This window comes from Watersipora subatra, chromosome 8, assembly GCF_963576615.1.
Source record: "Watersipora subatra chromosome 8, tzWatSuba1.1, whole genome shotgun sequence".
Taxonomy (NCBI): domain Eukaryota; kingdom Metazoa; phylum Bryozoa; class Gymnolaemata; order Cheilostomatida; family Watersiporidae; genus Watersipora; species Watersipora subatra.
In genome coordinates, this window is record NC_088715.1 from 57,393,795 (window position 1) to 57,411,658 (window position 17,864).

Genomic DNA, 17,864 nt, shown 5'->3' on the forward strand with positions numbered 1-17,864 from the left:
GAAGCGTTATTACGTAACTAGCTAGGAGAAACGAAAAGGCTAGCACTCGCGTATAGGCTTAACGAAGAGAGGGAGACGACTTCGAAAGAGAAAGGCCGGTGAGAATAGCTTCGGTACTACCCGCGTCGAGATTAGAAGCGTTATTACGTAACTAGCTAGGAGAAGCGAATAGGCCACTCTCGGCGCGCGCGAATGCCGAAATCCTTTAATTACATCTATACCGTAAAGAGAGTAAAGGCGAATCTAAAAGTTTTCTAAATACGCCGAAGGGAGTTTAAAAGTTGGCGCTTTCGCGCCAGTTACTGAACGGGACGAGCGAGAGACCGACTCCGAACTAGTCGAGGTAGGCCGGACCGCTTCGGCGAGACGGGCGGACCGGAAAAAACGCGACTAGTCTTCGGCCCCGGCGAGGCCTCTCGGTTTCTTCGAGCGGCTCGTTCGCCCTAAACGGGGACACTCGCTCGGCGGCGAATCGGCCGCGACTGAGCGACGGACGGCCGTCCGGGCAATTTATCGCTTCTCGGCCTATTGGCTAAGATCAAAGTGTAGTATCTGTTCTAATCAGTTTAATATCTGATTCGCGGCGCATCGCGCCGCTACGATATTAATCTGATTTTTGGAACGAGATGGAGCGCGGAAGCTTGCTTCGGCTCCGTCACGGGTTGTCTCGGTATCGCAGTACCTCCGAGCACGGCCCACTCCCCTCGTCGGGAGGCACGAAACGAAAGATAAACTGAACCTACCTACTCGCCTACCTACTCGCCTACCTACCTACCTACCTACCTACCCACGCGCCTACCGGAAAAAAATCTTTTGCCGCGAGGCGGCGCTTTAAATTAACGCGCTTAGCGCGTAAATTCTTCCCGAATTCGCGAAAAAAACGACGCGGAGCGCGAGGGGGACAGCTCCGATTTTAACTAGGCGAAAAGCGTGAAAGCGAGGCGCCGGCGACTACGCGGGCGCTTCTTCGACGCCCGTTAGCCGCGCCGACTAGCGTTCGCCGCGATCGAGCGCCCGTTTCGCGCGCGTTCGCTTTCGACTAAGCGCTCAGCCGTCGCTCCGAAACTTTCGTCGCCGCCTCCGCCCTCGCCCTCTTTCCCCGGTCACGCGCTCGCGCATCGCCAGCCCTTCGCCTACGTTTATTTCTATAGACGTTGGGTGTTGGGTGTTGGGGTGTTGGGGTGTTCGGGGTGAGCGGGTGGCGAGCGGACAGACGAGAGACCGCAAAGGTTTCGTTCGGGGCGGAAATCGCCCGAGACGAACCGACCCGTTCTATCTACGCGCTTCTTTAGTAGTCGAAAACTACGAATAATGAAAACTTTGATCTACATTTGTATATATATATATATATATATATATATATATATATATATATGTATATATATATATCAGAAATAGCCTTAACGAAGGGCGGGGAGGGGGAGGGGGGACGACTTCGAAAGAATGACCAAGACGAGTAGACTCCTCGCTACTCTACCCGCGACGAGATTAGAAGCGTTATTACGTAACTAGCTAGGAGAAACGAAAAGGCTAGCACTCGCGTATAGGCTTAACGAAGAGAGGGAGACGACTTCGAAAGAGAAAGGCCGGTGAGAATAGCTTCGGTACTACCCGCGTCGAGATTAGAAGCGTTATTACGTAACTAGCTAGGAGAAGCGAATAGGCCACTCTCGGCGCGCGCGAATGCCGAAATCCTTTAATTACATCTATACCGTAAAGAGAGTAAAGGCGAATCTAAAAGTTTTCTAAATACGCCGAAGGGAGTTTAAAAGTTGGCGCTTTCGCGCCAGTTACTGAACGGGACGAGCGAGAGACCGACTCCGAACTAGTCGAGGTAGGCCGGACCGCTTCGGCGAGACGGGCGGACCGGAAAAAACGCGACTAGTCTTCGGCCCCGGCGAGGCCTCTCGGTTTCTTCGAGCGGCTCGTTCGCCCTAAACGGGGACACTCGCTCGGCGGCGAATCGGCCGCGACTGAGCGACGGACGGCCGTCCGGGCAATTTATCGCTTCTCGGCCTATTGGCTAAGATCAAAGTGTAGTATCTGTTCTAATCAGTTTAATATCTGATTCGCGGCGCATCGCGCCGCTACGATATTAATCTGATTTTTGGAACGAGATGGAGCGCGGAAGCTTGCTTCGGCTCCGTCACGGGTTGTCTCGGTATCGCAGTACCTCCGAGCACGGCCCACTCCCCTCGTCGGGAGGCACGAAACGAAAGATAAACTGAACCTACCTACTCGCCTACCTACTCGCCTACCTACCTACCTACCTACCTACCTACCCACGCGCCTACCGGAAAAAAATCTTTTGCCGCGAGGCGGCGCTTTAAATTAACGCGCTTAGCGCGTAAATTCTTCCCGAATTCGCGAAAAAAACGACGCGGAGCGCGAGGGGGACAGCTCCGATTTTAACTAGGCGAAAAGCGTGAAAGCGAGGCGCCGGCGACTACGCGGGCGCTTCTTCGACGCCCGTTAGCCGCGCCGACTAGCGTTCGCCGCGATCGAGCGCCCGTTTCGCGCGCGTTCGCTTTCGACTAAGCGCTCAGCCGTCGCTCCGAAACTTTCGTCGCCGCCTCCGCCCTCGCCCTCTTTCCCCGGTCACGCGCTCGCGCATCGCCAGCCCTTCGCCTACGTTTATTTCTATAGACGTTGGGTGTTGGGTGTTGGGGTGTTGGGGTGTTCGGGGTGAGCGGGTGGCGAGCGGACAGACGAGAGACCGCAAAGGTTTCGTTCGGGGCGGAAATCGCCCGAGACGAACCGACCCGTTCTATCTACGCGCTTCTTTAGTAGTCGAAAACTACGAATAATGAAAACTTTGATCTACATTTGTATATATATATATATATATATATATATATATATATATATATGTATATATATATATCAGAAATAGCCTTAACGAAGGGCGGGGAGGGGGAGGGGGGACGACTTCGAAAGAATGACCAAGACGAGTAGACTCCTCGCTACTCTACCCGCGACGAGATTAGAAGCGTTATTACGTAACTAGCTAGGAGAAACGAAAAGGCTAGCACTCGCGTATAGGCTTAACGAAGAGAGGGAGACGACTTCGAAAGAGAAAGGCCGGTGAGAATAGCTTCGGTACTACCCGCGTCGAGATTAGAAGCGTTATTACGTAACTAGCTAGGAGAAGCGAATAGGCCACTCTCGGCGCGCGCGAATGCCGAAATCCTTTAATTACATCTATACCGTAAAGAGAGTAAAGGCGAATCTAAAAGTTTTCTAAATACGCCGAAGGGAGTTTAAAAGTTGGCGCTTTCGCGCCAGTTACTGAACGGGACGAGCGAGAGACCGACTCCGAACTAGTCGAGGTAGGCCGGACCGCTTCGGCGAGACGGGCGGACCGGAAAAAACGCGACTAGTCTTCGGCCCCGGCGAGGCCTCTCGGTTTCTTCGAGCGGCTCGTTCGCCCTAAACGGGGACACTCGCTCGGCGGCGAATCGGCCGCGACTGAGCGACGGACGGCCGTCCGGGCAATTTATCGCTTCTCGGCCTATTGGCTAAGATCAAAGTGTAGTATCTGTTCTAATCAGTTTAATATCTGATTCGCGGCGCATCGCGCCGCTACGATATTAATCTGATTTTTGGAACGAGATGGAGCGCGGAAGCTTGCTTCGGCTCCGTCACGGGTTGTCTCGGTATCGCAGTACCTCCGAGCACGGCCCACTCCCCTCGTCGGGAGGCACGAAACGAAAGATAAACTGAACCTACCTACTCGCCTACCTACTCGCCTACCTACCTACCTACCTACCTACCTACCCACGCGCCTACCGGAAAAAAATCTTTTGCCGCGAGGCGGCGCTTTAAATTAACGCGCTTAGCGCGTAAATTCTTCCCGAATTCGCGAAAAAAACGACGCGGAGCGCGAGGGGGACAGCTCCGATTTTAACTAGGCGAAAAGCGTGAAAGCGAGGCGCCAGCGACTACGCGGGCGCTTCTTCGACGCCCGTTAGCCGCGCCGACTAGCGTTCGCCGCGATCGAGCGCCCGTTTCGCGCGCGTTCGCTTTCGACTAAGCGCTCAGCCGTCGCTCCGAAACTTTCGTCGCCGCCTCCGCCCTCGCCCTCTTTCCCCGGTCACGCGCTCGCGCATCGCCAGCCCTTCGCCTACGTTTATTTCTATAGACGTTGGGTGTTGGGTGTTGGGTGTTGGGTGTTGGGTGTTGGGTGTTGGGTGTTGGGTGTTGGGTGTTGGGTGTTGGGTGTTGGGTGTTGGGTGTTGGGTGTTGGGGTGTTCGGGGTGAGCGGGTGGCGAGCGGACAGACGAGAGACCGCAAAGGTTTCGTTCGGGGCGGAAATCGCCCGAGACGAACCGACCCGTTCTATCTACGCGCTTCTTTAGTAGTCGAAAACTACGAATAATGAAAACTTTGATCTACATTTGTATATATATATATATATATATATATATATATATATATATATATGTATATATATATATCAGAAATAGCCTTAACGAAGGGCGGGGAGGGGGAGGGGGGACGACTTCGAAAGAATGACCAAGACGAGTAGACTCCTCGCTACTCTACCCGCGACGAGATTAGAAGCGTTATTACGTAACTAGCTAGGAGAAACGAAAAGGCTAGCACTCGCGTATAGGCTTAACGAAGAGAGGGAGACGACTTCGAAAGAGAAAGGCCGGTGAGAATAGCTTCGGTACTACCCGCGTCGAGATTAGAAGCGTTATTACGTAACTAGCTAGGAGAAGCGAATAGGCCACTCTCGGCGCGCGCGAATGCCGAAATCCTTTAATTACATCTATACCGTAAAGAGAGTAAAGGCGAATCTAAAAGTTTTCTAAATACGCCGAAGGGAGTTTAAAAGTTGGCGCTTTCGCGCCAGTTACTGAACGGGACGAGCGAGAGACCGACTCCGAACTAGTCGAGGTAGGCCGGACCGCTTCGGCGAGACGGGCGGACCGGAAAAAACGCGACTAGTCTTCGGCCCCGGCGAGGCCTCTCGGTTTCTTCGAGCGGCTCGTTCGCCCTAAACGGGGACACTCGCTCGGCGGCGAATCGGCCGCGACTGAGCGACGGACGGCCGTCCGGGCAATTTATCGCTTCTCGGCCTATTGGCTAAGATCAAAGTGTAGTATCTGTTCTAATCAGTTTAATATCTGATTCGCGGCGCATCGCGCCGCTACGATATTAATCTGATTTTTGGAACGAGATGGAGCGCGGAAGCTTGCTTCGGCTCCGTCACGGGTTGTCTCGGTATCGCAGTACCTCCGAGCACGGCCCACTCCCCTCGTCGGGAGGCACGAAACGAAAGATAAACTGAACCTACCTACTCGCCTACCTACTCGCCTACCTACCTACCTACCTACCTACCCACGCGCCTACCGGAAAAAAATCTTTTGCCGCGAGGCGGCGCTTTAAATTAACGCGCTTAGCGCGTAAATTCTTCCCGAATTCGCGAAAAAAACGACGCGGAGCGCGAGGGGGACAGCTCCGATTTTAACTAGGCGAAAAGCGTGAAAGCGAGGCGCCGGCGACTACGCGGGCGCTTCTTCGACGCCCGTTAGCCGCGCCGACTAGCGTTCGCCGCGATCGAGCGCCCGTTTCGCGCGCGTTCGCTTTCGACTAAGCGCTCAGCCGTCGCTCCGAAACTTTCGTCGCCGCCTCCGCCCTCGCCCTCTTTCCCCGGTCACGCGCTCGCGCATCGCCAGCCCTTCGCCTACGTTTATTTCTATAGACGTTGGGTGTTGGGTGTTGGGGTGTTGGGGTGTTCGGGGTGAGCGGGTGGCGAGCGGACAGACGAGAGACCGCAAAGGTTTCGTTCGGGGCGGAAATCGCCCGAGACGAACCGACCCGTTCTATCTACGCGCTTCTTTAGTAGTCGAAAACTACGAATAATGAAAACTTTGATCTACATTTGTATATATATATATATATATATATATATATATATATATATGTATATATATATATCAGAAATAGCCTTAACGAAGGGCGGGGAGGGGGAGGGGGGACGACTTCGAAAGAATGACCAAGACGAGTAGACTCCTCGCTACTCTACCCGCGACGAGATTAGAAGCGTTATTACGTAACTAGCTAGGAGAAACGAAAAGGCTAGCACTCGCGTATAGGCTTAACGAAGAGAGGGAGACGACTTCGAAAGAGAAAGGCCGGTGAGAATAGCTTCGGTACTACCCGCGTCGAGATTAGAAGCGTTATTACGTAACTAGCTAGGAGAAGCGAATAGGCCACTCTCGGCGCGCGCGAATGCCGAAATCCTTTAATTACATCTATACCGTAAAGAGAGTAAAGGCGAATCTAAAAGTTTTCTAAATACGCCGAAGGGAGTTTAAAAGTTGGCGCTTTCGCGCCAGTTACTGAACGGGACGAGCGAGAGACCGACTCCGAACTAGTCGAGGTAGGCCGGACCGCTTCGGCGAGACGGGCGGACCGGAAAAAACGCGACTAGTCTTCGGCCCCGGCGAGGCCTCTCGGTTTCTTCGAGCGGCTCGTTCGCCCTAAACGGGGACACTCGCTCGGCGGCGAATCGGCCGCGACTGAGCGACGGACGGCCGTCCGGGCAATTTATCGCTTCTCGGCCTATTGGCTAAGATCAAAGTGTAGTATCTGTTCTAATCAGTTTAATATCTGATTCGCGGCGCATCGCGCCGCTACGATATTAATCTGATTTTTGGAACGAGATGGAGCGCGGAAGCTTGCTTCGGCTCCGTCACGGGTTGTCTCGGTATCGCAGTACCTCCGAGCACGGCCCACTCCCCTCGTCGGGAGGCACGAAACGAAAGATAAACTGAACCTACCTACTCGCCTACCTACTCGCCTACCTACCTACCTACCTACCTACCCACGCGCCTACCGGAAAAAAATCTTTTGCCGCGAGGCGGCGCTTTAAATTAACGCGCTTAGCGCGTAAATTCTTCCCGAATTCGCGAAAAAAACGACGCGGAGCGCGAGGGGGACAGCTCCGATTTTAACTAGGCGAAAAGCGTGAAAGCGAGGCGCCGGCGACTACGCGGGCGCTTCTTCGACGCCCGTTAGCCGCGCCGACTAGCGTTCGCCGCGATCGAGCGCCCGTTTCGCGCGCGTTCGCTTTCGACTAAGCGCTCAGCCGTCGCTCCGAAACTTTCGTCGCCGCCTCCGCCCTCGCCCTCTTTCCCCGGTCACGCGCTCGCGCATCGCCAGCCCTTCGCCTACGTTTATTTCTATAGACGTTGGGTGTTGGGTGTTGGGGTGTTGGGGTGTTCGGGGTGAGCGGGTGGCGAGCGGACAGACGAGAGACCGCAAAGGTTTCGTTCGGGGCGGAAATCGCCCGAGACGAACCGACCCGTTCTATCTACGCGCTTCTTTAGTAGTCGAAAACTACGAATAATGAAAACTTTGATCTACATTTGTATATATATATATATATATATATATATATATATATATATATATATGTATATATATATATCAGAAATAGCCTTAACGAAGGGCGGGGAGGGGGAGGGGGGACGACTTCGAAAGAATGACCAAGACGAGTAGACTCCTCGCTACTCTACCCGCGACGAGATTAGAAGCGTTATTACGTAACTAGCTAGGAGAAACGAAAAGGCTAGCACTCGCGTATAGGCTTAACGAAGAGAGGGAGACGACTTCGAAAGAGAAAGGCCGGTGAGAATAGCTTCGGTACTACCCGCGTCGAGATTAGAAGCGTTATTACGTAACTAGCTAGGAGAAGCGAATAGGCCACTCTCGGCGCGCGCGAATGCCGAAATCCTTTAATTACATCTATACCGTAAAGAGAGTAAAGGCGAATCTAAAAGTTTTCTAAATACGCCGAAGGGAGTTTAAAAGTTGGCGCTTTCGCGCCAGTTACTGAACGGGACGAGCGAGAGACCGACTCCGAACTAGTCGAGGTAGGCCGGACCGCTTCGGCGAGACGGGCGGACCGGAAAAAACGCGACTAGTCTTCGGCCCCGGCGAGGCCTCTCGGTTTCTTCGAGCGGCTCGTTCGCCCTAAACGGGGACACTCGCTCGGCGGCGAATCGGCCGCGACTGAGCGACGGACGGCCGTCCGGGCAATTTATCGCTTCTCGGCCTATTGGCTAAGATCAAAGTGTAGTATCTGTTCTAATCAGTTTAATATCTGATTCGCGGCGCATCGCGCCGCTACGATATTAATCTGATTTTTGGAACGAGATGGAGCGCGGAAGCTTGCTTCGGCTCCGTCACGGGTTGTCTCGGTATCGCAGTACCTCCGAGCACGGCCCACTCCCCTCGTCGGGAGGCACGAAACGAAAGATAAACTGAACCTACCTACTCGCCTACCTACTCGCCTACCTACCTACCTACCTACCTACCTACCCACGCGCCTACCGGAAAAAAATCTTTTGCCGCGAGGCGGCGCTTTAAATTAACGCGCTTAGCGCGTAAATTCTTCCCGAATTCGCGAAAAAAACGACGCGGAGCGCGAGGGGGACAGCTCCGATTTTAACTAGGCGAAAAGCGTGAAAGCGAGGCGCCGGCGACTACGCGGGCGCTTCTTCGACGCCCGTTAGCCGCGCCGACTAGCGTTCGCCGCGATCGAGCGCCCGTTTCGCGCGCGTTCGCTTTCGACTAAGCGCTCAGCCGTCGCTCCGAAACTTTCGTCGCCGCCTCCGCCCTCGCCCTCTTTCCCCGGTCACGCGCTCGCGCATCGCCAGCCCTTCGCCTACGTTTATTTCTATAGACGTTGGGTGTTGGGTGTTGGGGTGTTGGGGTGTTCGGGGTGAGCGGGTGGCGAGCGGACAGACGAGAGACCGCAAAGGTTTCGTTCGGGGCGGAAATCGCCCGAGACGAACCGACCCGTTCTATCTACGCGCTTCTTTAGTAGTCGAAAACTACGAATAATGAAAACTTTGATCTACATTTGTATATATATATATATATATATATATATATATATATATATGTATATATATATATCAGAAATAGCCTTAACGAAGGGCGGGGAGGGGGAGGGGGGACGACTTCGAAAGAATGACCAAGACGAGTAGACTCCTCGCTACTCTACCCGCGACGAGATTAGAAGCGTTATTACGTAACTAGCTAGGAGAAACGAAAAGGCTAGCACTCGCGTATAGGCTTAACGAAGAGAGGGAGACGACTTCGAAAGAGAAAGGCCGGTGAGAATAGCTTCGGTACTACCCGCGTCGAGATTAGAAGCGTTATTACGTAACTAGCTAGGAGAAGCGAATAGGCCACTCTCGGCGCGCGCGAATGCCGAAATCCTTTAATTACATCTATACCGTAAAGAGAGTAAAGGCGAATCTAAAAGTTTTCTAAATACGCCGAAGGGAGTTTAAAAGTTGGCGCTTTCGCGCCAGTTACTGAACGGGACGAGCGAGAGACCGACTCCGAACTAGTCGAGGTAGGCCGGACCGCTTCGGCGAGACGGGCGGACCGGAAAAAACGCGACTAGTCTTCGGCCCCGGCGAGGCCTCTCGGTTTCTTCGAGCGGCTCGTTCGCCCTAAACGGGGACACTCGCTCGGCGGCGAATCGGCCGCGACTGAGCGACGGACGGCCGTCCGGGCAATTTATCGCTTCTCGGCCTATTGGCTAAGATCAAAGTGTAGTATCTGTTCTAATCAGTTTAATATCTGATTCGCGGCGCATCGCGCCGCTACGATATTAATCTGATTTTTGGAACGAGATGGAGCGCGGAAGCTTGCTTCGGCTCCGTCACGGGTTGTCTCGGTATCGCAGTACCTCCGAGCACGGCCCACTCCCCTCGTCGGGAGGCACGAAACGAAAGATAAACTGAACCTACCTACTCGCCTACCTACTCGCCTACCTACCTACCTACCTACCTACCTACCCACGCGCCTACCGGAAAAAAATCTTTTGCCGCGAGGCGGCGCTTTAAATTAACGCGCTTAGCGCGTAAATTCTTCCCGAATTCGCGAAAAAAACGACGCGGAGCGCGAGGGGGACAGCTCCGATTTTAACTAGGCGAAAAGCGTGAAAGCGAGGCGCCAGCGACTACGCGGGCGCTTCTTCGACGCCCGTTAGCCGCGCCGACTAGCGTTCGCCGCGATCGAGCGCCCGTTTCGCGCGCGTTCGCTTTCGACTAAGCGCTCAGCCGTCGCTCCGAAACTTTCGTCGCCGCCTCCGCCCTCGCCCTCTTTCCCCGGTCACGCGCTCGCGCATCGCCAGCCCTTCGCCTACGTTTATTTCTATAGACGTTGGGTGTTGGGTGTTGGGTGTTGGGTGTTGGGTGTTGGGTGTTGGGTGTTGGGTGTTGGGTGTTGGGTGTTGGGTGTTGGGTGTTGGGTGTTGGGTGTTGGGGTGTTCGGGGTGAGCGGGTGGCGAGCGGACAGACGAGAGACCGCAAAGGTTTCGTTCGGGGCGGAAATCGCCCGAGACGAACCGACCCGTTCTATCTACGCGCTTCTTTAGTAGTCGAAAACTACGAATAATGAAAACTTTGATCTACATTTGTATATATATATATATATATATATATATATATATATATATATATGTATATATATATATCAGAAATAGCCTTAACGAAGGGCGGGGAGGGGGAGGGGGGACGACTTCGAAAGAATGACCAAGACGAGTAGACTCCTCGCTACTCTACCCGCGACGAGATTAGAAGCGTTATTACGTAACTAGCTAGGAGAAACGAAAAGGCTAGCACTCGCGTATAGGCTTAACGAAGAGAGGGAGACGACTTCGAAAGAGAAAGGCCGGTGAGAATAGCTTCGGTACTACCCGCGTCGAGATTAGAAGCGTTATTACGTAACTAGCTAGGAGAAGCGAATAGGCCACTCTCGGCGCGCGCGAATGCCGAAATCCTTTAATTACATCTATACCGTAAAGAGAGTAAAGGCGAATCTAAAAGTTTTCTAAATACGCCGAAGGGAGTTTAAAAGTTGGCGCTTTCGCGCCAGTTACTGAACGGGACGAGCGAGAGACCGACTCCGAACTAGTCGAGGTAGGCCGGACCGCTTCGGCGAGACGGGCGGACCGGAAAAAACGCGACTAGTCTTCGGCCCCGGCGAGGCCTCTCGGTTTCTTCGAGCGGCTCGTTCGCCCTAAACGGGGACACTCGCTCGGCGGCGAATCGGCCGCGACTGAGCGACGGACGGCCGTCCGGGCAATTTATCGCTTCTCGGCCTATTGGCTAAGATCAAAGTGTAGTATCTGTTCTAATCAGTTTAATATCTGATTCGCGGCGCATCGCGCCGCTACGATATTAATCTGATTTTTGGAACGAGATGGAGCGCGGAAGCTTGCTTCGGCTCCGTCACGGGTTGTCTCGGTATCGCAGTACCTCCGAGCACGGCCCACTCCCCTCGTCGGGAGGCACGAAACGAAAGATAAACTGAACCTACCTACTCGCCTACCTACTCGCCTACCTACCTACCTACCTACCTACCCACGCGCCTACCGGAAAAAAATCTTTTGCCGCGAGGCGGCGCTTTAAATTAACGCGCTTAGCGCGTAAATTCTTCCCGAATTCGCGAAAAAAACGACGCGGAGCGCGAGGGGGACAGCTCCGATTTTAACTAGGCGAAAAGCGTGAAAGCGAGGCGCCGGCGACTACGCGGGCGCTTCTTCGACGCCCGTTAGCCGCGCCGACTAGCGTTCGCCGCGATCGAGCGCCCGTTTCGCGCGCGTTCGCTTTCGACTAAGCGCTCAGCCGTCGCTCCGAAACTTTCGTCGCCGCCTCCGCCCTCGCCCTCTTTCCCCGGTCACGCGCTCGCGCATCGCCAGCCCTTCGCCTACGTTTATTTCTATAGACGTTGGGTGTTGGGTGTTGGGGTGTTCGGGGTGAGCGGGTGGCGAGCGGACAGACGAGAGACCGCAAAGGTTTCGTTCGGGGCGGAAATCGCCCGAGACGAACCGACCCGTTCTATCTACGCGCTTCTTTAGTAGTCGAAAACTACGAATAATGAAAACTTTGATCTACATTTGTATATATATATATATATATATATATATATATATATATATATGTATATATATATATCAGAAATAGCCTTAACGAAGGGCGGGGAGGGGGAGGGGGGACGACTTCGAAAGAATGACCAAGACGAGTAGACTCCTCGCTACTCTACCCGCGACGAGATTAGAAGCGTTATTACGTAACTAGCTAGGAGAAACGAAAAGGCTAGCACTCGCGTATAGGCTTAACGAAGAGAGGGAGACGACTTCGAAAGAGAAAGGCCGGTGAGAATAGCTTCGGTACTACCCGCGTCGAGATTAGAAGCGTTATTACGTAACTAGCTAGGAGAAGCGAATAGGCCACTCTCGGCGCGCGCGAATGCCGAAATCCTTTAATTACATCTATACCGTAAAGAGAGTAAAGGCGAATCTAAAAGTTTTCTAAATACGCCGAAGGGAGTTTAAAAGTTGGCGCTTTCGCGCCAGTTACTGAACGGGACGAGCGAGAGACCGACTCCGAACTAGTCGAGGTAGGCCGGACCGCTTCGGCGAGACGGGCGGACCGGAAAAAACGCGACTAGTCTTCGGCCCCGGCGAGGCCTCTCGGTTTCTTCGAGCGGCTCGTTCGCCCTAAACGGGGACACTCGCTCGGCGGCGAATCGGCCGCGACTGAGCGACGGACGGCCGTCCGGGCAATTTATCGCTTCTCGGCCTATTGGCTAAGATCAAAGTGTAGTATCTGTTCTAATCAGTTTAATATCTGATTCGCGGCGCATCGCGCCGCTACGATATTAATCTGATTTTTGGAACGAGATGGAGCGCGGAAGCTTGCTTCGGCTCCGTCACGGGTTGTCTCGGTATCGCAGTACCTCCGAGCACGGCCCACTCCCCTCGTCGGGAGGCACGAAACGAAAGATAAACTGAACCTACCTACTCGCCTACCTACTCGCCTACCTACCTACCTACCTACCTACCTACCCACGCGCCTACCGGAAAAAAATCTTTTGCCGCGAGGCGGCGCTTTAAATTAACGCGCTTAGCGCGTAAATTCTTCCCGAATTCGCGAAAAAAACGACGCGGAGCGCGAGGGGGACAGCTCCGATTTTAACTAGGCGAAAAGCGTGAAAGCGAGGCGCCGGCGACTACGCGGGCGCTTCTTCGACGCCCGTTAGCCGCGCCGACTAGCGTTCGCCGCGATCGAGCGCCCGTTTCGCGCGCGTTCGCTTTCGACTAAGCGCTCAGCCGTCGCTCCGAAACTTTCGTCGCCGCCTCCGCCCTCGCCCTCTTTCCCCGGTCACGCGCTCGCGCATCGCCAGCCCTTCGCCTACGTTTATTTCTATAGACGTTGGGTGTTGGGTGTTGGGGTGTTGGGGTGTTCGGGGTGAGCGGGTGGCGAGCGGACAGACGAGAGACCGCAAAGGTTTCGTTCGGGGCGGAAATCGCCCGAGACGAACCGACCCGTTCTATCTACGCGCTTCTTTAGTAGTCGAAAACTACGAATAATGAAAACTTTGATCTACATTTGTATATATATATATATATATATATATATATATATATATATATATGTATATATATATATCAGAAATAGCCTTAACGAAGGGCGGGGAGGGGGAGGGGGGACGACTTCGAAAGAATGACCAAGACGAGTAGACTCCTCGCTACTCTACCCGCGACGAGATTAGAAGCGTTATTACGTAACTAGCTAGGAGAAACGAAAAGGCTAGCACTCGCGTATAGGCTTAACGAAGAGAGGGAGACGACTTCGAAAGAGAAAGGCCGGTGAGAATAGCTTCGGTACTACCCGCGTCGAGATTAGAAGCGTTATTACGTAACTAGCTAGGAGAAGCGAATAGGCCACTCTCGGCGCGCGCGAATGCCGAAATCCTTTAATTACATCTATACCGTAAAGAGAGTAAAGGCGAATCTAAAAGTTTTCTAAATACGCCGAAGGGAGTTTAAAAGTTGGCGCTTTCGCGCCAGTTACTGAACGGGACGAGCGAGAGACCGACTCCGAACTAGTCGAGGTAGGCCGGACCGCTTCGGCGAGACGGGCGGACCGGAAAAAACGCGACTAGTCTTCGGCCCCGGCGAGGCCTCTCGGTTTCTTCGAGCGGCTCGTTCGCCCTAAACGGGGACACTCGCTCGGCGGCGAATCGGCCGCGACTGAGCGACGGACGGCCGTCCGGGCAATTTATCGCTTCTCGGCCTATTGGCTAAGATCAAAGTGTAGTATCTGTTCTAATCAGTTTAATATCTGATTCGCGGCGCATCGCGCCGCTACGATATTAATCTGATTTTTGGAACGAGATGGAGCGCGGAAGCTTGCTTCGGCTCCGTCACGGGTTGTCTCGGTATCGCAGTACCTCCGAGCACGGCCCACTCCCCTCGTCGGGAGGCACGAAACGAAAGATAAACTGAACCTACCTACTCGCCTACCTACTCGCCTACCTACCTACCTACCTACCTACCTACCCACGCGCCTACCGGAAAAAAATCTTTTGCCGCGAGGCGGCGCTTTAAATTAACGCGCTTAGCGCGTAAATTCTTCCCGAATTCGCGAAAAAAACGACGCGGAGCGCGAGGGGGACAGCTCCGATTTTAACTAGGCGAAAAGCGTGAAAGCGAGGCGCCAGCGACTACGCGGGCGCTTCTTCGACGCCCGTTAGCCGCGCCGACTAGCGTTCGCCGCGATCGAGCGCCCGTTTCGCGCGCGTTCGCTTTCGACTAAGCGCTCAGCCGTCGCTCCGAAACTTTCGTCGCCGCCTCCGCCCTCGCCCTCTTTCCCCGGTCACGCGCTCGCGCATCGCCAGCCCTTCGCCTACGTTTATTTCTATAGACGTTGGGTGTTGGGTGTTGGGTGTTGGGTGTTGGGTGTTGGGTGTTGGGTGTTGGGTGTTGGGTGTTGGGTGTTGGGTGTTGGGTGTTGGGTGTTGGGTGTTGGGGTGTTCGGGGTGAGCGGGTGGCGAGCGGACAGACGAGAGACCGCAAAGGTTTCGTTCGGGGCGGAAATCGCCCGAGACGAACCGACCCGTTCTATCTACGCGCTTCTTTAGTAGTCGAAAACTACGAATAATGAAAACTTTGATCTACATTTGTATATATATATATATATATATATATATATATATATATATATATATATATATATGTATATATATATATCAGAAATAGCCTTAACGAAGGGCGGGGAGGGGGAGGGGGGACGACTTCGAAAGAATGACCAAGACGAGTAGACTCCTCGCTACTCTACCCGCGACGAGATTAGAAGCGTTATTACGTAACTAGCTAGGAGAAACGAAAAGGCTAGCACTCGCGTATAGGCTTAACGAAGAGAGGGAGACGACTTCGAAAGAGAAAGGCCGGTGAGAATAGCTTCGGTACTACCCGCGTCGAGATTAGAAGCGTTATTACGTAACTAGCTAGGAGAAGCGAATAGGCCACTCTCGGCGCGCGCGAATGCCGAAATCCTTTAATTACATCTATACCGTAAAGAGAGTAAAGGCGAATCTAAAAGTTTTCTAAATACGCCGAAGGGAGTTTAAAAGTTGGCGCTTTCGCGCCAGTTACTGAACGGGACGAGCGAGAGACCGACTCCGAACTAGTCGAGGTAGGCCGGACCGCTTCGGCGAGACGGGCGGACCGGAAAAAACGCGACTAGTCTTCGGCCCCGGCGAGGCCTCTCGGTTTCTTCGAGCGGCTCGTTCGCCCTAAACGGGGACACTCGCTCGGCGGCGAGTCGGCCGCGACTGAGCGACGGACGGCCGTCCGGGCAATTTATCGCTTCTCGGCCTATTGGCTAAGATCAAAGTGTAGCATTCGTGCTGCACGGCGGTCTTGCAGGTGTTTCATTGCACAGCCCCCCGAAACACCCGCGTGGCAGGCGAGCGGTCACATCCGGGCCCGCACTAGGGATTCCCACCCGGGGTGCCGGCCAGGCCAGAGCATTCAAATGCTCCACGAGTCCTTGGAAGTTTCGGTGGTCGTTGTACCTCGGACATTCGTGATGACCTGGCAAGGTAAATTACCGCCCTGCAATAAATTCCAGGGGTTGACAACCCTTGGGGGGCTGACTTTGGCGAAAAGCCAATATCGTCGAGGTCAGCCCCACTCCATGTCATAAAACAGGAGTATCTGTTCTAATCAGTTTAATATCTGATTCGCGGCGCATCGCGCCGCTACGATATTAATCTGATTTTTGGAACGAGATGGAGCGCGGAAGCTTGCTTCGGCTCCGTCACGGGTTGTCTCGGTATCGCAGTACCTCCGAGCACGGCCCACTCCCCTCGTCGGGAGGCACGAAACGAAAGATAAACTGAACCTACCTACTCGCCTACCTACTCGCCTACCTACCTACCTACCTACCTACCCACGCGCCTACCGGAAAAAAATCTTTTGCCGCGAGGCGGCGCTTTAAATTAACGCGCTTAGCGCGTAAATTCTTCCCGAATTCGCGAAAAAAACGACGCGGAGCGCGAGGGGGACAGCTCCGATTTTAACTAGGCGAAAAGCGTGAAAGCGAGGCGCCGGCGACTACGCGGGCGCTTCTTCGACGCCCGTTAGCCGCGCCGACTAGCGTTCGCCGCGATCGAGCGCCCGTTTCGCGCGCGTTCGCTTTCGACTAAGCGCTCAGCCGTCGCTCCGAAACTTTCGTCGCCGCCTCCGCCCTCGCCCTCTTTCCCCGGTCACGCGCTCGCGCATCGCCAGCCCTTCGCCTACGTTTATTTCTATAGACGTTGGGTGTTGGGTGTTGGGGTGTTGGGGTGTTCGGGGTGAGCGGGTGGCGAGCGGACAGACGAGAGACCGCAAAGGTTTCGTTCGGGGCGGAAATCGCCCGAGACGAACCGACCCGTTCTATCTACGCGCTTCTTTAGTAGTCGAAAACTACGAATAATGAAAACTTTGATCTACATTTGTATATATATATATATATATATATATATATATATATATATATGTATATATATATATCAGAAATAGCCTTAACGAAGGGCGGGGAGGGGGAGGGGGGACGACTTCGAAAGAATGACCAAGACGAGTAGACTCCTCGCTACTCTACCCGCGACGAGATTAGAAGCGTTATTACGTAACTAGCTAGGAGAAACGAAAAGGCTAGCACTCGCGTATAGGCTTAACGAAGAGAGGGAGACGACTTCGAAAGAGAAAGGCCGGTGAGAATAGCTTCGGTACTACCCGCGTCGAGATTAGAAGCGTTATTACGTAACTAGCTAGGAGAAGCGAATAGGCCACTCTCGGCGCGCGCGAATGCCGAAATCCTTTAATTACATCTATACCGTAAAGAGAGTAAAGGCGAATCTAAAAGTTTTCTAAATACGCCGAAGGGAGTTTAAAAGTTGGCGCTTTCGCGCCAGTTACTGAACGGGACGAGCGAGAGACCGACTCCGAACTAGTCGAGGTAGGCCGGACCGCTTCGGCGAGACGGGCGGACCGGAAAAAACGCGACTAGTCTTCGGCCCCGGCGAGGCCTCTCGGTTTCTTCGAGCGGCTCGTTCGCCCTAAACGGGGACACTCGCTCGGCGGCGAATCGGCCGCGACTGAGCGACGGACGGCCGTCCGGGCAATTTATCGCTTCTCGGCCTATTGGCTAAGATCAAAGTGTAGTATCTGTTCTAATCAGTTTAATATCTGATTCGCGGCGCATCGCGCCGCTACGATATTAATCTGATTTTTGGAACGAGATGGAGCGCGGAAGCTTGCTTCGGCTCCGTCACGGGTTGTCTCGGTATCGCAGTACCTCCGAGCACGGCCCACTCCCCTCGTCGGGAGGCACGAAACGAAAGATAAACTGAACCTACCTACTCGCCTACCTACTCGCCTACCTACCTACCTACCTACCTACCTACCCACGCGCCTACCGGAAAAAAATCTTTTGCCGCGAGGCGGCGCTTTAAATTAACGCGCTTAGCGCGTAAATTCTTCCCGAATTCGCGAAAAAAAC

At 53.8% G+C, this 17,864-nt stretch overlaps 11 non-coding genes and 1 pseudogene across 11 annotated transcripts; all 12 read left to right on the forward strand.

Moving 5' to 3' along the window:
- Window positions 1–512: 512 nt before the first annotated feature.
- On the forward strand, window positions 513–704 carry LOC137402990 (U2 spliceosomal RNA). Its single transcript, XR_010979540.1, has one exon. It is a non-coding gene; the product is annotated as a U2 spliceosomal RNA (small nuclear RNA).
- Window positions 705–2,003: 1,299 nt separating this feature from the next.
- LOC137402996 (U2 spliceosomal RNA) lies at window positions 2,004–2,195 on the forward strand. The gene has a single exon (XR_010979544.1). It is a non-coding gene; the product is annotated as a U2 spliceosomal RNA (small nuclear RNA).
- A 1,303-nt stretch (window positions 2,196–3,498) lies between these two features.
- On the forward strand, window positions 3,499–3,690 carry LOC137402997 (U2 spliceosomal RNA). The gene has a single exon (XR_010979545.1). It is a non-coding gene; the product is annotated as a U2 spliceosomal RNA (small nuclear RNA).
- Window positions 3,691–5,071: 1,381 nt separating this feature from the next.
- LOC137402998 (U2 spliceosomal RNA) lies at window positions 5,072–5,263 on the forward strand. The gene has a single exon (XR_010979546.1). It is a non-coding gene; the product is annotated as a U2 spliceosomal RNA (small nuclear RNA).
- A 1,297-nt stretch (window positions 5,264–6,560) lies between these two features.
- Window positions 6,561–6,752, forward strand: LOC137402999 (U2 spliceosomal RNA). Its single transcript, XR_010979547.1, has one exon. It is a non-coding gene; the product is annotated as a U2 spliceosomal RNA (small nuclear RNA).
- Window positions 6,753–8,055: 1,303 nt separating this feature from the next.
- LOC137403000 (U2 spliceosomal RNA) lies at window positions 8,056–8,247 on the forward strand. The gene has a single exon (XR_010979548.1). It is a non-coding gene; the product is annotated as a U2 spliceosomal RNA (small nuclear RNA).
- Window positions 8,248–9,548: 1,301 nt separating this feature from the next.
- LOC137403001 (U2 spliceosomal RNA) lies at window positions 9,549–9,740 on the forward strand. The gene has a single exon (XR_010979549.1). It is a non-coding gene; the product is annotated as a U2 spliceosomal RNA (small nuclear RNA).
- Window positions 9,741–11,121: 1,381 nt separating this feature from the next.
- On the forward strand, window positions 11,122–11,313 carry LOC137403002 (U2 spliceosomal RNA). Its single transcript, XR_010979550.1, has one exon. It is a non-coding gene; the product is annotated as a U2 spliceosomal RNA (small nuclear RNA).
- Window positions 11,314–12,604: 1,291 nt separating this feature from the next.
- LOC137403003 (U2 spliceosomal RNA) lies at window positions 12,605–12,796 on the forward strand. Its single transcript, XR_010979551.1, has one exon. It is a non-coding gene; the product is annotated as a U2 spliceosomal RNA (small nuclear RNA).
- A 1,305-nt stretch (window positions 12,797–14,101) lies between these two features.
- Window positions 14,102–14,293, forward strand: LOC137403004 (U2 spliceosomal RNA). Its single transcript, XR_010979552.1, has one exon. It is a non-coding gene; the product is annotated as a U2 spliceosomal RNA (small nuclear RNA).
- Window positions 14,294–16,014: 1,721 nt separating this feature from the next.
- Window positions 16,015–16,191, forward strand: LOC137402942 (U2 spliceosomal RNA; annotated as a pseudogene).
- Window positions 16,192–17,490: 1,299 nt separating this feature from the next.
- Window positions 17,491–17,682, forward strand: LOC137403005 (U2 spliceosomal RNA). The gene has a single exon (XR_010979553.1). It is a non-coding gene; the product is annotated as a U2 spliceosomal RNA (small nuclear RNA).
- Window positions 17,683–17,864: the final 182 nt, after the last annotated feature.